General features: G+C 50.8%; 1 long non-coding RNA gene across 1 annotated transcript; it reads right to left on the minus strand.

Annotated features, from left to right (window-relative positions):
- Positions 1-13,342: 13,342 nt before the first annotated feature.
- LOC141408889 (uncharacterized) lies at positions 13,343-17,052 on the minus strand. Its single transcript, XR_012426432.1, has 2 exons — positions 15,453-17,052; positions 13,343-14,564 (listed from the first exon to the last, which is right to left on the minus strand). It is a non-coding gene; the product is annotated as an uncharacterized lncRNA (long non-coding RNA).
- Between the last annotated feature and the right edge of the window lie 1,067 nt (positions 17,053-18,119).

The raw sequence follows: 18,119 nt of genomic DNA on the forward strand, positions 1-18,119 counted from the left end.
GGCAGACCATTTCTCCAAGGGCTGATGCTCTTCTGAGAAGGTATCTTGCCCACCCAACTATCTCTTGGTCCCAGACTTGTCCAATTTTCTTCCCAATAACCAGCAGCCAACACCGTGCCCTCTTTGCAGTGAGACTGTACTGCAGTTGGAGAGAGAGCCCTGTAGGCAATGCAGAGTATTCCCAGGGTCACTCCCAAACATTCATTCAAGCATGGCACTAGGCCAGGGCTCTGCAGAGAGAGATACCCTGAGACTTCTGATACCCTCTGGGACGAGAGTGACAGATACCAGTCAAGGATCTCACCAATTCATCTCCCGTGCCCCAAGCAGATGTAATTCATGATATTCCTATGTTCAACTGGGACACAGCCTCAGAATCCTTCATACTCCAATCCAGCAGGCAGCCACGAATGCCGAGATCCAGAGCTGAGATGCAACATGCTTTCCACATCTTCCCTGGGGACTTACAGTTTAAAACGGATTCCCTGACACCAATAACCATGCAGCAGATATGCAGATACCTCGATAAGAAAGGTCTTTGTGATTTATAATAGCAGATATAATCATTTACCCTGCCTAAAAGCTAAGGGTTTTTACCACACTGTGAGGTTTCGAAGCAGAGTATCACATGATTCGTGTTCCTGAATTTGACACTGGGGAATCCTCATCTGAGTTGAGGAGGATATAGCAATCTTCATTAGCCACTCTCAGGGGGTCTCTGCCCAGGATACAGGATCCGGACAGAGAACAAAGCAAAGAGGACCGATGTCTCCATCCTCGGTAGCATCTCTCCAATCTGCTCCTACCCCTCTGGCTCTCCTAAGCTCCCCTCAAGTAGGTGATCAGGTAAATTATCCTCTAAACTAGGAAAGGTACTATTAATAATTACATCACAATAACAGGTAAACCGGGAGGTGCCTCAGGCAAACAGGAAAGTAGGATCCCCATGCCCACAGGCCCTCTACTTTTGTATGGGGAGGTGCATCTTGTATGCCGGATGTGTGTGTAGGGGTGGGTGTGATTTGGTGGGTGTGCTATAGGGTGCTGAGCAAAAGCACATCCTTCTCCTGCCTAGGGATCAGTCCCTTCCTCAGCCCTGTGTCCCCTCTGGCTTCGCCTGCCAAGGCTCTATCAGGTGTGAGAGTACGGATCGATGGAGCTCCTGGCTGAGCTGATGAGGCTCCCAGGGACTAGAGCAATTAATTAAACCTCTTCCCAGCTCTCAGCACAAGCCCCGTGCCTCTGCCAGAGCCTTTTAACTGCCACTGGAATGGGCAGCTCTTAAAATCAACGTCCTTCTCTTAAAATCAACATCTTGCTCAGCAGTGCTAGGAGAGGGAGGCTGGAGAAGGCATGGAGCTGGCCTGTCCAGCAGTCCCCACCTCCCATTTGGGGCAGGTCCCAGGAAATGCTTCCTTCCAATAGCTTCTTCACTGCTGTGCCCACTTTGGGAGTTTTTGCAGCTATGAGATTGTTGACAAAATGCAGATAGCCACACATGGGAGACGCTTCTGAGATCTTAGAGCCCAGCTGAAGATCCCTGAGGGAAAGGGGCTTTCTGGACACCCAGGTTTCCTGGGAGGGGAAGGATGTTCCAGCTCTGGTCTTGGCCGATATCACCATGGATGAACGAGACCCAGATCTAGCTGCTCCAGGCGCTGTGGGGCATGGGACAGAGGACGCACACAGCACTGGCTGTGGAGTCCTGTTGTGAGCATCCCTGTTGAAAGAAGTAGGCAGGAGACTCTCAGGACCAAACAGATAGAGCCCAAATAACCTGGAAATAAATTGCATGAAGAGCCCTGGGCCAGGCCTTCAGGAGCCAGGGCCCAGGGGAATCGGGCTGTCCAGAGCAGCCTCTGTGAGAGCTGCTGGGGATGCAATGGTCTTAAAGCTGCCTCTTGACTCTGAGATTCCAGACTTTGATTCTGCAATGGACTCAAACCCAGCATCCAATGCGGAACAATAGCTGTGCTCTTGCCCTCCCTGACCCCACAGAGGGATGCAGTGGCACAGTTCTGTCCACACAGCCAATAACGCGAAAATCACCTCTATTTGGAATGCATTAGGATTCCAATTTACAACAAATTTTCTTTCCTAAACTCGCTTGGCTTTGCAGACATGTGTCTCTGACAGCAGAACGAGGGCAGGGCCCCTGTGTGCCAGGCCAGAAAGAGGGACCTGGCAAGGAGTCCTGAATTTTCAGGTGAAAAATCTGCTTTAGGCAAACTGGGAATGAATGCTGATGTAACTTGGCGTGTATGTGTGTGCGTGTGCACGTGTGTGATGAAGGGTCTGTGTGTATTGCGGGAGGCAGAGATCCTGGAGACCCTGCCTAGTGACAGTAATTGTGGGTGATGATGTCTGATAATCGGATAATCATATTGATAACAACCATCATCTCCCTCACACTTGTGGTGGCCCAATGATTTCACCCATCACTTTGGTTTGTCTTGTGCTTGGGCAGGTGCACTAGGGCCCCGTCTTACAGATGAGGATGCTGAGGACCAGGGAAGCCCATTAATAAGGTCCCACTGCTGGTAAGTGACAGACTAGGATTGGAAGGCTGCTGTCTGTTTTTGGAGGCCCTATGCTTGATTGCCCCTGAATCTGACACACTTGGGTGGAGTTGGGTTAAGCTAGGCCAGCTCCCAGAAGAAGTGGGTCTTAGCCCTGATGAGGCTAAGGAAGCTGCAGTGAGGGTGGTGTCCCATGTTCCCTTCACCACCCAGGGCTGTGAATCATCGTCCAGGCCTTGGGGATGCAGGATGGGTGTTGGAACATATGACAGCTTTGCACATTTATTTGTGCTCCTGACAACATGAGCAGAGAAAGCTGCAGGCTATAGACTTGCAGTCTGAGGGTCTGGGGTAGATGTCCCAGTACTGCATCAATATGGCAGCTCTGTCTTCATTAAGGTCCTGGACAGGGGCAAGACCCAGCCTGCTAAGTGCACTGGGCTCTGGGGTCATGGCTCTCTGCCAGGGCACCTCAGGCCAAGTCAAGGCATGTGGAGGGTAGACTGGGCTGTGAGCAGCCATGCCAGGGGCGCCATCCTTGCTCCCTCTCTTTGAGAACTGCAGAATTAGCTCCTGGTGGTGGGTGGTTGAGCCCAACTGCCGCCAGCTGGATAGCAAAAGGGCAGCGGGCAGCTCCGTGGGCACCCCCCTCTTGGTGCGTGCTGAACTGTGGCAAACCCAGGTCTCTCAGGCTGGAGGAGAGCAGGCCTGCCTCCCTGTAAGAGTCCAGGGCAGCAGCTGTGGGACAGGGTGGTGTGAGGGGTTGGGAGGGGAGCTCGTAGAGAGTCAAGGAGGCAAAGGGCTGTGTCAGATCTTCTGGCCAGAAGTGACAGAAGATGAACCTCAAAATGGCTTCATGAAGACCAAAAGGGTGGGCATGTCTCTCACTGGTTCCCTTGACTGAAATACCTATGCCTGGCCAAACCTGGGGCTCGATGGTGGAATCGAGATTTGGTCTCTGGATTTCTCAGTTCTGCTTCCTTCTGCACTGGTCTCTGCTCAGGCAGTTGGGGCAAGATGGTGGCCCACAGCTCCAGCCCTGGGAAAAAAAGTGAGCTTCTCTTCCTCAACCAATAAAAGCCAAGTTTGTGCCTGACTGAAGCACATGGGCATCCATGAACCGGTCCTGTGCTCTGGGAGTCAGGAGTGGGGTCAGGTTCACATGGGATGTGATGACGATGATGTGTCCTAAAGCTCAAGAACAGGAATGAAGGCTGGGTGGCCCAAGGAACAGTCACCGACCATGAACAGGAACAGTATCAATCTGGATCGGCCTGAAAATTCTTGGATGGAGGTGTGTCCAGGAGAAGAGAGGGAGGGAAGGAGGGAGGAAGGTATGCGTGTGTGGATCAGTGAGTACTGCAGGCTCCCTTCAGAGACAGGGAGAATTTAGCACCGAGCACCAGGGGGCAGCCACAATGAGCCTGACAGGCCCTGTTCCCAGGAGGGCGTCAGGTGTGCGTCATGGAGGTGTTGTGCACACCTGAGTGTGTGTGCAGGCGAAAGGGTGAACTTGCTCCCTGGAAACACCACCCCCAGACCTTTCCGAACCCCATCCACAATAACCAATATTTCTCTAGTGCAGTGGACACAAGGCTTTCCACATCTCAGTCTCCCTGGGCAGCAAGTGAGGCTGATACCATTGGGATCTCCGTTTTAACAGGTGAGGCAGGGCCGGTCAGCACTCGCTGCAGGTGAGTGGGCTGCCTTGGCTGCCTGGGTTGGATTCTGGGCTCTGCTATTTACTAGCTGTGTGACCTTCAGATCACTTGCTCAACCTCCTTGTGCCTCAGTTTCCCCATTTGTAAGAGGAGCTGATAGCACTTTCCACACCATGTGGTGAGGGTGAGATAAGTTGGTGTGTGTGACCTGCTGAGAAGGCTGTTTTATGTGTTGCAGGAAAAGAGACCTGGGCCGCGTATCAGCCTTTTGGGCTCAATCTCGTGGCTGAACCACTGCTTTCCACAGTCAGGTGCTGTGCAGCTCTGAATAGACCTTTCCAGTGGAAGGCTCTAGGGCTCTCCTGTGGATGTTCCTTCCTGCAACCTGGAGGGCACGCAAGTCAGAGGTCCTTTGGGGCCAGTGGGCCGGTGCTGAGCAGGTGAGGCTGCTCTAATGGTTATTAAACGTCCCAGCTGGTGCTGCGCGTCTAAGTGTGGCTGAGTGTGGGACCCACGAGGCCCTTCTCCCATGATTTCAGCCTGGTCTAAGGGCTCTGGGGGAGTGAGAGCTGAGGTTCAGGCATCTCTTCCTTCAAACGGATATATGGAATAATGTGGAAGATGGTGGCGTGAGCCAATGGCATGAAGGAGCCAGGTGGAAGGAAGTTGGACTGTTTGCCTGCTGGGGAAAGGAAGGGACACTGCCGTACCCTGCTGCTGAAAGTGGGGTCCACGGGCCAGCAGCACTGTCACCACCTGGAAACCCTGTAGGAAATGCAGAACCTCAGACCGACCCCAGATTTAGGGTATCAGAACCTGCTTTTTCAAAAAATTGTTAATGAGACAGGGTCTGGCTCTGTCGCCCAGGCTAGACTGCAGCAGCGTGATCTCAGCTCACTGCAACCTCTGCCTCCTGGGCTCAAGCGATTCTCCTGCCTCAGCCTCCTGAGTAGCTGAGACTACAGGTGCATGCCACCATGCCCAGCCAATTTTTTGGATTTTTAGTAGAGACAGGGTCTCACCATGTTGCCCAGGCTGGTGTCAAACTCATAGCCTCAAGCGATCCTCCATCCTCAGCTTCCCAAAGTTCTGGGATTACAGGCATAAGCCATCAGGACTGGCCAGAGTATGCTTTTTTTTTTTAATTAAATTTAATTTTTTTTTGAGATGTATCACTCTGTCGCCCAGGCTGGAGTGCAGTGGCGCAATCTCAGCTCACTGCAACCTCCACTTCCTGGGTTAAGGGATTCTCCTGCCTCAGCATCCTGAGTAGCTGGGATTACAGGTGTGTACCATGACACCTGGCTAATTCTTTTTGTAGTTTTTTAATAAGATGACTTACATGCGCTAAAATGCTTGAGAAGCACAGTGTTAGTTATCAACCCCAGGGAAGGTTTCAGTTCCCCCAGTCATACTGAGCTTCTATGGGGAGTTCCAGTAACTAAGAGAAAGAGCCTCTGACACAAGTCAGTGGGCAAAGCTCTAGACTTCATTTCTAGCACTGTGCTGCCCAATATGGCAGCCATGGGCCATGTGTGGCTATTAAGGTTAAATGTATATTAAAGGAGATGAAGTACAGTGAAACATTTCAGTGCTTCGGTCACACAAGTCACATTTCAAGTGCTCAGTAGTCACACGTGGCTTGTGGCTGGTATATTTGTGGCACCAATTACTGAACAATTCCCCTATCACAGAAAATTATACTGAGCAGTGTTGGTCTAGTGTCTGACAGTGTAGCCATGTGCAGAGAATGACCCAACCCCAGCTTTCCCTGAATGGAGGCTTCCCTCTTTGGTGGCAGGGGGATGGGGGTGGAGGTGGTGGATGGGCAAGTGACAGTTGTGTGAAACTCAGAAGTGTGCGATTTGGGTGGGGAGGGGCACTGCAGCCCCAGGAAACAGCTGCATGAGCAAGAACATCTGGTGAAAATCAAGGCTTGAGTTAGTTCACGTGAGACACACTGGAAGGATGTTAGAGATCATTTAGCTCAAATCTCCCCCTCCCCTTCCTATCACCCATTTAATAAACCAAGACCTAGCAGTCTAAAGAAAAGTGCAGTGGCTAGAGTTGAAGTTGGGTTTTGCACTTCAAGACCAATGTTTGATGTATTCTGCTTGTGGGACAGTGAGACGAACTCTGTGCCTGCAAAGAAAGTTTCAATGAGGTAAGAGGTGCTGGAAAAGACATCATATGAGACAGCACCATTCAGGAACCAAAGAACTTGCCTACAGCCTTGCAGGGAGGTGGCCAGAGAAATCTGGGGGAGGCACTGGGAAAGAACATTTCATGGTGGGGGCAGAAGGGGTGGGCAGCAGGGGGAAGGAGGACCTAGGCTGGGAAGGGCCCAGCTCCATCCCTGACCATTCGTCTATTAGATGACACCTGCATGGGGCAGAGGCTGGGCAATGTTTCACCAATATGCCTGGTCTCTTCCTCCTTGGTCTGCATTTCTGTGCCTCCCTATCCTTCCCCAGTTAGGTGGGTCCAGGAGACTGAACTCTGACCCACGGAATCTGGGCAGAAGAGTTCCTGCCATTTCCAGGGCTGGGCCCTAAAAGGCTCTCTCTGCCTTCTCTGGTAGCCCACCCAGATGCAGTTGATGCAGTGGAACATCCTAGAAGACTAGAAGACTACTGCGGCCTAGAAGACTACCGAGATACTGGAAAGGAGATGCCTTGTCCCCAAAAGACTGGGAGGAGTGGAACATCCCAGCTAGCTCACTTTAGGCTATTACTGCAAGAAATTAAACCTATATAGTGTTAAACCATAGAAAATTTGGGGGATGTTTGTTATAGCAGCTGGTCTACCCTGGCTAATACACTGCATGTGGGGTGTGCTCTAAAATTTCCATCTCTTCACCATACCCCATAGTCTTTGAAAGATATTTGTAGGTCACTGAAGAGGCCATTCTTTTCCCTTCCCTCCCTCTGTTTTTCTGTTCTCAATTCTTCCTGTCTAGGAGTTCTGTAGTCACCTCCAATTGGCCCTTCAGGTTCCCCAATCCAGAAGCAGTTCCTATGAAGGCAGCCCCAGGTTATTGCCATATTCATGGGGTTATCAGGGTTATGGCAGGTCCTAGGACAGAGGAAGTCCCTGCCCATCACTTCCTCCAGGAAGCCTTCCCTGCACTTTTGGGTTACAAATCATCCTGTGCATTCCCATAGAATATTGTCAGTGATGCCCACATTCTTTGTGGCCTGCTGTATGGTAACATATACACTCAGTACTCAGTTGTGGTTTACTTGTCTTACTTGTCACTCTTCTGTGGGATCCTAAAGAATTCCATCACTTCTACTGTGAAGCAGCAAGAGCCAGACATGCAGATACCCACTGTGGGAGGCAGCTTCTGATATGGCCTCCGAAGAAGTACCCTCCTGAGATTCATGCCCTTGTGTCATCCTCTCTCCTCCAGTGCGATCCAGACCCACTGAGTTGCTTCTAGTGAACTGAATACAGCAACAGTTCTAGGAGATTAGGCTTTAAAAGACTGGGTTATATTCTCTCTTTCAGGCACTCTGTCTCTCATTCTCCCTCTTGCTTGATCAAGATATGCTCTTTGATGAAGTAAGTTGCCATGTTGGAGAGGCCCATGTGGTAAGGAACTGAGGGTGGCTTCTGACCACCAACCAGTAAGGAAATAAAAGTCCTGAGTCCAACAACCCATAAGGAATGGAATCCAGCCAACGATCACATAATGAGGTTTGAAGTGGATTGGCTCCAGTTGAGCCTTCAGATGAGACCTCAGCCTCAGTTCACACCTTGATTCCAGCCTTGTGAGAAACCCTGGCCAGAAGACCCAGTTAAGCCATATCTGGGTTCCTGACCCCAAAGAACTGTGAGATAATAACTGTGGGTTATTATAAGGTAATACGTTATGGGGTAATTTTTTTTTTTTTTTTTTTTTTTTTTTTTTGCAGCAATAGAAAACTAATAAACCAATGAAGAATATTTTAATGAAGGAAGGAAAATTGGTCCTCATTCAAGCAGTAAGGTAATTGGGGTTGGGTTCACGGCAATGTGGGACATGGTAGAGAACAACAACATGAAGGTGAAACTTGGGTGGGAACAGGGAGTGAACAGATGACCACCAGGGCCCTCTCAGGTGAGGCTGCCCAGTGATGGCCCTGGTGGCAGTTCCTGAAGATCCCTGGGGCCTTAGGTGGGTGACAGCTCTCCTAAGTCTCTGCTCCTGAGGCTGACAAGCCCTCACACTCCACATTCTGTCCATGCAGCTATAAATATTAAAACGTGCCAGAGGAGAGATTGCAAAATAGGGCTGTGGGCAAGATAGAACTCTGAATTGAGGAGAAGAAATGAGAATGAATTTCTCTCTTCTGATTCCCGCTTCTGTCTGTTTATTGCAAAAGGCGCTGTGGGAGATAAGGAGCAGGAAGCTCGTGCCCTGCAGGCTGTGCAGGAGGCAGTTCCATTGAGGGTCGCATGGAGGGGCAGAGTTGGGTGCCACCTAGTTCACGAGGCCGCCTGAGGAGTCAGAGCTCCCCACACCGTCCCAGATGCTGCTACTGAGTAGAACTCTGGGGTTCAAGCCCTGCTGGTCCCACACCAGGGCAAAAACAAAATATAAAGTAAAACAAAATAAAGTAAAATAAAAGCAAACAGAAAAAGTACTCCTGTGTGGGTAGGTGTGGGGTGGCTTTGGGGCTCCCCAGCCCAGAGTCTGAGCACTACAGCTGCCAGACAAAGTCCCCCTAGTCCCTCTCTGCTCCTCTGTCTCATACCTCGAGTCTTCCTGTCCATCGATTCTTCTCCAGAAACTTCTTTCCCATCCACTGGCTTCTTTTCCATTCCTGCCACCAGCACTCTCATCTACTCACTGTTCATGACCTCCCCAACCAATGACTTATCTTCTTTCCCTCTACGCCTCTCTAATTCATCCTACCAGCAGATTCACTTTGAGATACTGCTTTGGACATATCACTTCCCTGTTTAAAATCTTCTATTTGTCCAAACCAGGGCAGGACTTAGTCTGGAACTGTTGGTCTCACCTACAAACCCTCAGGTACCCCTTTCTACCACAACCTCCAAGCCTCACCCCTAAGCACCCACTCCTTGCACCAGTTTCCCTGTCTGCCCTCTGCCCAAATGCACCCTGATTTCTTGTCTTTTTTTTTTTTTTTTTTTTTTTTTTAACTCCTCTCCCAGCCTGGCAGTTCCCAACCAGCTCTTCCTCACATGTCTTCCTGTACAAGTTATATCCTCCTCCTTCAAAACTCCGGTCCAATCTTACCTCTCAGCAAATCCATCCCTGACAATTGAAATCCTAAGTGCTTTCTCTGTCCTCTGAACTCTTATATAATTTTAGCCTGTGAAATTCATTTGTTAATTAATCATGCACTGTGCTGCCTTGAGACATCATTTTTTTTTCTCCTGTAGCCTTGTGCTGATAGTTAACTCTTTGAGGGTGATTTGAAGTTTGCTTGCTTATGTTTTGGCTTCATGCCCCTTTGTGACATCCTTGGGCACAGATGCCACAGCTTTTTACTCCTTGCAGCAGCTTCCCAAGGATCCCAGCACTGAGTGAGGCTGCTTCTGGGACTGCAGAGTGTTTTTGCTGGTTTTTATTCTCTCCTTCCCTAGGTCCTGGGACACTATTCTCTCTGTTTCCCCAGTTATTCATTCATTGATGTCTCCTTTTAAGGGGGCTTCTTTCATGCTTGTCCTTGAATGGTATTTCCTTGGAGTTGGTCCTGATCCCCCTGCCTTTCTCACACTCCACTCTCACCCTGAATCATCTCAGCTAAGTTCCTTCTTCCCACTGCTGCTTGCATGCTTATAGCAATCAGTGTCTCCACCCATCACTGCTTCCCTAAACTGCAGGTCTCTATTGGATCCGTCAAGCTGCACATTCCACAGGAACCTCCAAACCAAGGGACCCAAACAGAACCAGCTGTTTGCAGTTGCCATTGCAAAGTACCACAAACTGGGAGACTTAAAACAAGGGATTTATTCTTTCACAGTTCTAGAAGCTGGAAATCCAAAATCGAGGTGTTGCAAGGCAGTGCTCCCTCTGAAGGCTCCGAGGGAGGATCGCTCCTTGCTCCTGGGGCTCCGGGCAATCCTTGGCGTTCCTCGGCTTGTAGCTGCATCACCTCTGCCTCCGCCTCCGTTTTCACAAGGACTTCTTCCCTGTGTGTCATTCTGTGTTTTCACACGGCCTTTTAAAGACATCAGCTTTTGAGACCCCAGATTTAGGGTCCACCGTAATCCAATATAACGTCATCTTAATTAATTAGAACTGGAAGACCTATTTCCAAATAAAGAGGTTCCGGGTGGACATGCCATTTTAGAGGGTCACCACTCATCCTGGTACACCCTTAGCTCTCCCCGTAACAAGCTTTCTTTTGGTAAATTACATTCCCCTTCCTCCCCCAGCCCAGTCACCCAGACCCAAGAAGCATGGGGCTTATGCAGATTCTCCTCTCTCCATTTCTCATCCTCTACCACAGTCGTTCCTGACACTCCTTGGCCACACCCTCCTATCCCTCGTCTCCCCTCTGACTTGTGGCGGTGGCCCCGACCTGCACAGCATAGGTCAGTGTCGGCCAATCTTCTTTTCATTATTCCCTGTCAAGAAGTCTTTTCCTAATTGCCTGCCTCTATGAACCTGCAATGCCACAGATAGACTGCATGTCTGTTTCTATGCTGTGTGTATTTTTATGCCTTTAAACATAAAGGGTAAGATTTCTGGCAGCCCCCCCAAGAACCAATTTTGCCACTTTGGGGGTGATGTCACCCCCTTCTGGAATGCATGGTGTGTGATCTCCCTCCCTCCCTCTGCTCCGGGCCCACCCCTCCTCTCACCCATGCATCTTTCCTACTTTTATAAAACACAAAAAGGAGCTTGCTCCACCTGAAACTGAGAGAACGTCAGCATTGCCCCTGAGAGAATGTCCAGACCTCTTGGGACAGCATCCTTCTGCATCCAGCGCAGCCCATGGCCCTTCCATCTGCTGCTCCAGCCACACAGGGAGCAGCTGCATTCAGGCCAATGTGCTTGGTCCCGGGACACCATCTGCCTGCACCATCCGCACCTCTTGCTTGCATGTTCAGTTTGAATTACATTTCAAGATGCAGGTTGAGAGTCACTATGACAAGAAAGTGCTCTCCTACCACCCCCAGGAGACTGGATGCCCATCCATCCCCACTCGCCACACACTCAAAGGTTAAGGGGCACTTCTTCAAAACCATGTCTCCTCAGGTAGAGCAGGTGCCTGGAGGGTGGTGCAACAGGGAGAGGAAGGGGAGGACAGAGCTATTCACCTGAGTTGGTACCCACTGAACCTGGCCAGCCTCCCACAGTGGAACTGGTAGCACTGCCATCTCTCTGCCTGGCTCAAATATCTGGAAATCACAGACTGCTTCTCACCCATCTCTGTATCTCCAGAGCCTAGCCCAATGCAGTCAGAGCCCAGTGAGTGTTTTGCTGGATGAATGAATGAATGAATGAATGATTAATGAGTGGGCTTCTCTGGACTGTGTTTCAGCTGCCCAGCCACCTCACATGAACTCCACTGTTGCTCCCTGTTGCCAGGCACCTCCAAAGGCTGCCTGGTTTCTACCTGCCCATCTCCTCTGCAGACCACCTTTTCCTCCTTCAGGAGGGGTCACTACGCAGGCACCTGATCCTGCACTCCTGGTTGGCTTCTCTCTATGTTGAACTCTGCTCCTGTGGCCCTGGCCCTCCTTCTCCTCCTATTCCCTCACTCTTCATCTTCACTGAGTCCCATGATGCCCTCCTGCCCCGCCCCCCTTACTCACCACTATTGCCCCCGGGCTATATGCGTGCCATCTTCAGGTGAACAGCTCTGCCCACCACCTCTTCTCTCTGTGGTACCCCCCCTCCAGGCACCCTCTCCACCTGTAAGGATGTGGTCTTTAACAAGTGCCTGTTGGCCGGGCACAGTGTCTCATGCCTGTAATCCCAGCACTTTGGGAGGCTGAGGCGGGTGGATTACCTGAGGTCAGGAGTTCAAGACCAGCCTGGCCAATATGGTGAAACCCTGTCTCTACTAAAAACACAAAAATTAGCCAGGTGTGGTGGAGCGTACCTATAATCCCAGCTACTCAGGAGGCTGAGGCAGGAGAATCACTTGAACCCAGGAGGCAGAGTTTGCAGTGAGCTGAGATCAGCCTGCAGCCGAAATCTCTTTCGAGATGGAACAATACTCCATCTAAAAGAAAAAAAAAAGAAAAAAAAAAGAAAGAAAGAAAAAGAAAGAAAGAAAGAGAAAGAAAGAAAGAGCCTCTTAACCTTTGACTGTGTGTGTGTGTGTGTGTGTGTGTGTATGTGTGTGTGGCAGGTGGGGACAGGCAGGAAAGAAGGGAGAGTTCACAAGACCCTGGGGCTGGTCCTGGGTCTCAGTGGGGCCTTGAGGAAGAAGCAGGTGAGCTGGCTCCCCTCACCTCCCATGCAGGGAGGTGGCGGGGAGTGAGGTGGACACTTACCATTCATGTCAGACTTACAATGTACAGTCAGGCCCCCTGCTCCAGGCTTGGGTTCCTGGACAGACCATAGACTTAGCCTATATTGACACCCCGGGGAGACGGCAGAAGCCCTGAGACCCATGGGTTGCTCCAGGATTGGGTTCCTGGACAGACCATAGACTTAGCCTATATTGACACCCAGGGGAGAGGGCAGAAGCGCTGAGACCCATGGGTAAATATCGGGTGATGTGGTTTGAATCAGTGTCCCTACCCAAATCCCATGGGTAAATATCGGGTGATATGGTTTGAATCAGTGTCCCTACCCAAATCCCATGGGTAAATATTGGGTGATGTGGTTTGAATCGGTGTCCCTACCCAAATCCCAGGTTGAAATGTAATCCCCAGTGCTGGAGGTGGAGCCTGGTGGGAGGTGACTGAATCATGGGGGTGGATTCTCATGAATGGGTTAACACCATCCCCCTGGGTGCTGTTCTTGAGACAGTGAGTGAGTTCTAGTGAGATACGGTTTTTAAAAGTGTGTGACACAACCCTGTTCTCTCTCTGGGTCCTGCACCTACCATGTAAGATGCCTGCTCCCACTTTGGCTTCCACCATGAGTAAAAGCTCCCTGAGGACTCCCCGGAAGCAGATGCCGCCATGCTTCCTGTACAGCCTGCAGGACCATGAGCCAATTCAACCTCTTGTCTTTATAAATTACCCAGGCTCAGGTATTTATTTATAGCAGTGCAAAAACAAATACACCAGAGCAGTGGCAAGGTGAATGCAAGTGCCCTCTAGGGAGGTAGATGGGGTTGGTGGGGAGGAGGCTGGATGAGGGTGAATAGGAGAGAGGGGACTGCCTTGTTCAATTGGTACAGGAATGGAAGAACTGTTCATTACCTAATCACCACCTCCCTTCCAGGTGTGCAGTCCTCTCCTCTGCATGAGGACCTCACTTCTGGAACCAGGGCCTGGTCCACTTGACAGATCTGCCAGCACCAGTGGTCACCACAGTGCTGCTCTAGTCCCTGGTGTGAGTTTCCTGCAACTGCGGTAACACAGTCTTACACACAAAGTGTGTAAAAAACAGAAACGTATTCTGTCACAGTTCTAGAGGCCGAAAGTCCAAAATAAGTCTTAATGCCCAAATCAAGGTATCAGCAGGGCTGTGCTCCCCTGGAGGCTCCAGGGAAGCGTCTGTGCCTCACGTACTCCGGCTTCTGATGGTGGCCAGCATGCTTTGCCTTGGGGCTGCTCCATTCCAGCCTCTGCCTCTGCGGGCGCTGCTGCATTCTCCTCTTCTGTCTGGGGTCAGATCTGCCTCTGCCTCGGTCTCGTGATTGCAGATGGGGCCCACTCAGATAATCCAGGATAACCTCTCCATTTTTAGAACTTAAACTTAATCACATCTATAAAATCCTTTTCTTACCATATAAGGTTAACATTCACAGGTTCTAGGGATTAGAACATGAGTGTCTTTAGGGGGCTGATATTCCCCTTTGGCCTGTATGAATTATACGAGTACCTGTCAATCACAGATCCAGGGATGGAGGTGGAGATGTGTCTGGCACCCCCTCTCTCCTGCACCTGTGCTCACTGACAATGGGTGCAGCTTAGCTCCTCCTTCTCCTCCTCTCTTCTCCCTCATTTTGGGAGCCAGAGGACTACTCGGGTTGGAAATAGTGCTCTGCATCACTGGAGGAAGCAAGTATAAAACCTCAGTCCACCCCATCGCTCCATCAGAAGAATTCCCATTGGACAGCTGGCTTGCATGCGGGTGAGTTGTAGTTTGCTGACATGTTGAATCTCTGATCCCTGTCTCTTGGTTGGAGATGATGGGTGCATCACGTTAGGCAGCAGGATGTGGGGAATCAGGACCCAGGCCAATTGTCACATTCACAGGGGAGAGAACTGTGCTGGCCTCAGCTGGCTCCTGGATCTAACAGATCAAAGAAAAGAACTGGATCACTCTAAGCAACCCCCTCATAGCTCCAGCCTCGCTGATCCCGGTTGGTTATGATTCAGAGGAGGGGAGGGCAGACCCACTGATGATCAGTGCCTCTTCGGAGACGACCAAGGGCAGCTACAGAGATGGCCAGTCCCCCAGTCCATGCAGCCACTGAGAGGGCCAGACCCAGATTCCATGCAGCTACAGAGATGGCTAGCCCCTCCCTCCATGCAGCCACTGAGATGACCAGCCCCTCCCTCCATGCAGCTTCTGAGATGGCCAGACCCTCACTGCATGCTCGGGACTAGGTATGGAAAGACAGACAGCAACCGAGAGACACAGCTTGAGGAGAGGAGGAATATGGGGAAGGAAAAATAGCTGAAACATAAGGAGTACCAGGAGTGCATGATTTAGAGTCGAAAGAACTGGGTGCAGATCCCGACTTCCCCTGACTCTGTGTGACCTTGGAGAACTCACTTAACTTCTCTCAGTCTCATTCAGCTCAACTGGCAACTGGGGAATACAATCCCTGCCTTATAGGGTGGCCATAAAGATCAATGGGATAAGATACATGGATGAATTTTATAAATGCTCTCTACTTGCAAAGAATTTTTGCTATTCCAGTCTCCATATCCTACCTGCCAAGGGTTGCATAAACTTATTGTGACATAAATAAGAAGACTTATTTAAGGCTTCTTAAACGGGATGAGGGTTGGTGACTTTTGCTGCTCCAGACCCTGAGGAAATGGAGGGGGACTGGCTGGACAACATGAGGAAACCTGAAATCTATTCATCTGTAATGAAGGCATGGCGGAGAAGTAGGGGCTCCCTAACCTGACTTAGCTGCTGTTTGTTATTCTTGGGAGGAAAATCCCCAACCTGGTTCTGCTTGAAGCCAGGCTGTCTGGAGTGATGTCTTGACAGGATGATGGATGGTGGCCAGGCACAGTTTGTGACACTGAAGCACATACTCTGCATTCTTTATCTGGAGCTGCCGCTGGCGGAAGGCTGCAAATAAGCAATCCAGTTATAGGAATCCCTGATAAAATTGCATTATGGGCTCCAGAGACAATCACGCTGGATTCAATAGTGGGGAGGCTGGGAGGCGAGGCGCATGTTGGGAGCAAAGCGCTGCCACTGGGGAAATTTTGCCTGAGCCCGGAGGCTCTCGCACTGGGAATTCCATAAAAGTCGGAGACTGAAACCATCTCTGACATCCAACTGTCTTTGCTGTTTGAAATGCAACAACACTTACATGGGGTGGTAGCTGAGGGCTGTGTTGCAGCCAGCGGGCAGAGACCTCGGGTTGGAGCTGACTTAGTTTTATTGAGATGCTGGTTTCCCCCTTGGACGCGTCCATGGGAAGCCGGCTCTGTTGTGTGGCTCACTTTTTTTGGCCTCTAGCTGATCCAGCTGAAGCCCAGTGGTGAATATAGAATCCCCCACCCCTTGGAGATTTAGGAAAGCTTGCTTCAAACCTCAGTATCTGCCTGAGGCCACTGGGGACCTTACATGGGCAGACGCAGATACAAGACACAGCCCTTCACCCTTTCCCCAGAACCATCCATTGGCCTGGAGAATTTTGTGAGTTTAGTGAGACTCGAGGGGTGCAGGGTGGGGACAACCTCCCAAACTTCTGCAATCCCTGGGCAACTTCCCAGCCTTCTGCAATCCCTGGTTTCCCCACCCTCCTGACCCTGGCTCTGTGCTTCCTCCCCTTCCAGTGCAACCAACACACTCCTGTCTTGTCTTTTATGGAGCAGTTCATCCCCCATCGGGTTATGAAGCCCTAGCTTCTTCCACCAGGGACCTTACCAACGAGTTTTCAAAAGCAAGGCAGTTCTTTCGCTCTAAGAGGAATCTTCTACCAGCTGCTGGGAGGGCGGGACAACATCCGTCCCCTGCACGCACTGACAGCTAACGCTCAGAGGTGCTTGCTGTGGGCCAGGTAGGCTGGGAGGTGTTTGCCTGGGTTGACTCATCAGTGAGGAGGGTGCTGTGTTTATCACATTTTACAGATGAGAAAAGCTATAGGTAAGTTAAGTCCCTTGGCCAAGGTCATGCAGTAAACCCAGGAAACCTGACACTGGTCTTATTGTCATCATCATTATCCTGGACATAGATGGGCTAGAGAGAGAAAGCTCACTCATTGGCCTCGGGTCCCCACCCGGTTATCAGTGCCGAGAAGCCGTTCCGGAGGAGATGTGTGATCCCCTCCCACTACAGCTCCATCCCAGCTCTTGTTAAGAACTTCCTTCCCGGTCACCCAACAGTGTGTTGCTTCCAAGAGCAATGGCTGGGCCAGGTCAGTGCTGGGTGACCTAAGTTTGCATCTTCAACTGATTCTTGCTCTCTGCTATGACCTGGCTGATCCCCCAAGCACAGCATCTCCCTTAATTGAGAGAACTTGAGACATTCAGGACTCACTTTTGTGTTCCCCTCATTTGGACTCAGATCATGCTGCAAGCATGGTTTTGACCTTCACTGCCTGGCCCAGGGAGCCTGCAACTGTGTGGGGTTAGGGCAAGACCTGCTCAGATGCGTTTCGAGAGCACACCTCAGGGCTCCCATGACTGGGGCTTTGACCAAATTAGCCTTTCCTCTTAGATTTGGGAGACCACCTGTTCTTCCAGCATTCCGTCATCCTGGGTTTCCTGGCTTTGGGCTCACTTCTGACTTCCGGTTTGTGCCGTCCTCTAAACCTTCCCTGAGGTCCTGGATTGACGATCTGCCTGATATTGACATCTGGTAACCTCGGGGGCTCACCCTCCAGCTTGGGGACCTACCACACAGACATAGCCTGGCAGTGCAGGGTAGGAAAGGCAGCAGAAAGGAAGCTGGCCAGTCGGACAAACCTGGGTTCAAACTACAAGTCCTCTACCGGCTGGTTATGGTGTTAGAAAGTCACCAGACCCCTCTGGGCCTCTGTTTGCTCTTCTGAAAATGGAGCCACTGATGATGCCATCCTCATTCATGGTGGTGATGAGGGTTTGAAACACTGGAAGGCATGTGCAGCACTCCACAGCCGGGATATGGCAGAGATGGACTCGGTTTCCTTTCTTCTGAGCTTTACCAAGTATCCCTGGCCTTTTCTCCCTTCTTCTTCCCTTCACTTTCGGTGGCTTGGCCTCGAGTCTCCCCAACAATCATTGCCACTTAGGCTGAAGGTCCTGCCCTCTCCCCGCTCCCTGCCGAGCCCTGAGGATGGGAGAAGGTGGAAGGGGGTTGTTGACAACAACAGCCGGGTCCCCTGCTTCTCAGACCTCTGTCCCACTTGCTGCCTGAGACTTAGGGTGGCAGAACACAGCAGGCCCTGCCCAAGCAGGAGGAGAAGGAGAAACAGAAGCCACAGGAGGTATAAATTGGGGTCTACCCGAATGAGGGGCTGCCTACTTTCTGTCCTGGTGACCATTAGCACCATCACTTGAGGGCTTAAAAGAGGGTCTGTTTGTGCAGTTGGCCCCTGCCTCCTTTGTCTTTTCTTTTTTTTTTTTTCGAGACGAAGTAACTGGGATTATAGGCACCCACCACCCTGCCCGCCTAATT

Source organism: Macaca fascicularis, chromosome 16, assembly GCF_037993035.2.
Source record: "Macaca fascicularis isolate 582-1 chromosome 16, T2T-MFA8v1.1".
In the NCBI taxonomy this organism is placed as follows: domain Eukaryota; kingdom Metazoa; phylum Chordata; class Mammalia; order Primates; family Cercopithecidae; genus Macaca; species Macaca fascicularis.